At 58.2% G+C, this 2,249-nt stretch overlaps 1 long non-coding RNA gene across 1 annotated transcript in view; it reads left to right on the plus strand.

Annotated features, from left to right (window-relative positions):
* Positions 1-1,974, plus strand: part of LOC107307136 — a 17,626-nt gene extending 15,652 nt beyond the window's left edge. Inside the window, exons 3-4 of the long non-coding RNA XR_001552343.1 lie at positions 648-725; positions 1,814-1,974. This is a non-coding gene — a long non-coding RNA (uncharacterized LOC107307136). The remainder of the gene's footprint in view (positions 1-647; positions 726-1,813) is intronic.
* The last annotated feature ends 275 nt before the right edge of the window (positions 1,975-2,249 follow it).

Consider the following 2,249-nt stretch of genomic DNA (forward strand, 5'->3'; position numbering starts at 1 on the left):
AGATTGCTATCCGGGTTCCCATTGGGTTCCCATTGATTCCCATGGTTCCATTGATTCACGCATTTGGGTTCCCATGGTTCCCATTGATTCGCATGGGTTCCCATTGATTCCGCATTGGTTCACTATCGGTTCTCACATTGATTCCCATTGGGTTCCATGGGTTTCTCCATTGGTTCCCTATGGGTTCCCATTGGTTCCCATTTGATTCCCATGGGGTTTCCCTATTGATTCCCATGGGTTTCGCCATTGAATTCCGCATTGGTTCCTATCGGGTTCCTATTGATTCCCATGGGTTCGCCAATTGGTTCCCATTGATTCCATTGGGTTCGCCATTGGGGTTTCCCTATTGGTTTCCCATTGATTCCATGGGTTCCCATTGATTCCATTGGGTTCCCATTGTTCCCATGGGTTCCCATTGATTCCCATTGGGTTCTCATTGATTCCCATGGGTTCCCATTGATTCCCATTGATTCCCATTGATTCCCATTGATTCCCATGTGTTCCCATTGATTCCCATGTGTTCCCATTGATTCCCATGTGTTCCCATTGATTCCCATGGGTTCCTATTGGTTCCCATTGATTCCCATGTGTTCCCATTGATTCCCATTGGTTCCCATTGGTTCCCTTCTGACCCGCTGCCCCCCCAGGCGCAGGTGGTGGCCAATAAGGACAAGAAGCGGACGTTCTCTGTCACCTACGTCCCCAAGGTGGCCGGGCTGCACAAGGTGGGTGACAACAATGTGACCCACATTGTCACCGTGTCACTGCGTTGTCCCCACGTGTGTCACCGTGTCACTGCAGTGTCCCTACGTGTCACTGTCTCCCCCCCCATGTTGTGTACCCTTGTCATGTTCCTCTGCTGTCCCCATGCCATCCCCTTACCGTGTCCCCCTGCTGTGTCCCCCCACCATCTCCTTGCTGTCCCCTCCCTTCCATCCCTCTGCTGTATCTCCATGCTGTCCCCCCCGTGCTGTGTCCCCTTCTCGTGTCCCCTGACCGTGTCCACCTACTGTGTCCCCACCATCTCCTTGCTGTCCCCTTCCCTTCCATCCCCCTGCTGTATCTCCGTGCTGTCCCCCTTGTCGTGTCCTCCATTGTTGTGTCCCCTTACCGTGTCCCCCTGCTGTGTCCCCACCATCCTTGTGCCGTGTCCCCTTACCGTGTCCCCCTGCTGTGTCCCCCTACCATCTCCATGCAGTCCCCCTGCTGTCCATGTCCCCCCCATGTCGTGCCCCCTTGTTGTGTCCCTCCACTGTCCCCTTACTGTGTCCCCCTGCTGTGTCCCCACCATCTCCATGCCGTGTCCCCCCCTTCCATCCCCCTGCTGTATCTCCGTGCTGTCCCCCCTTGTCGTGTCCCCTGACCGTGTCCACCTACTGTGTTGTCCCCCCATCCATCTCTCCATGGCTGTCCGCCCTCCCTCCACCCCCGCGTGCTGTGTCTCTGTGCTGTCCCCTGCTGTCCGTGTCCCCTCCCTTTGTCTCTTCCCCTGCTGTCCCCATATCCACGTGCCCCTTACAGTGACCCCCCTGCTGTTTCCCACCATTCGTCCCGTGCCTGTGTCCCCCCTTTGTCATGTCTCCTTAACAGTGACCCCCCTGCTTGTGTCCCCACGCATCCCCGTGCCGTGGTCACCCCCTGTGCCGTTTTCCCCTTGTCGTGGTCCCCCACATCTCCTTACACGTCCCCCCGCTGTTCGTCCTCCCCTTTGTCGTGACCCCTTACCTGTCGTCCCTCTCCCATCCCCCTGCCGTCCCCATTCCTCTGCCCCCTGTTTTGCCCCATGCGGTGAGTGCTGACGTTCGGTCTGCAGGTGACGGTTCTGTTTGGCGGTCAGGACATTACGGGGCAGCCCGTTTGCGGTTCAGGTGGGGATGGCGCTCGGCGACGCCGGCAAAGTGTCGGCACGAGGCCCCGGCATCGAACCCAGCGGAAACGTGGCCATAAACCGACCTACTTTGACATCTACACCGCAAGGTGGGGCAATGGGGGGCAATGGGGCAATGGGGGCAATGGGGGCAACGGGGACAATGGGGGGGCAATGAGGATGCTATGGGGCAATGGAGCAATGGGGACAGTGGGGGGCTGCTATGGGGCGAACAATGTGGAATGGGGGCTGCTATGGGGCAATGGGGGCAATGGGCGTTGGGGGCAGGCGTGGATGGGGCAATGGGTGGCGAATTGGGCAGCAATGGTGTGGCTGCTTATGAGGCAGATCGGTGGGCAATGAAGGGCTGGCTGATGGGGGC

This window comes from Coturnix japonica, unplaced genomic scaffold (assembly GCF_001577835.2).
Source record: "Coturnix japonica isolate 7356 unplaced genomic scaffold, Coturnix japonica 2.1 chrUnrandom491, whole genome shotgun sequence".
Classification (NCBI taxonomy): domain Eukaryota; kingdom Metazoa; phylum Chordata; class Aves; order Galliformes; family Phasianidae; genus Coturnix; species Coturnix japonica.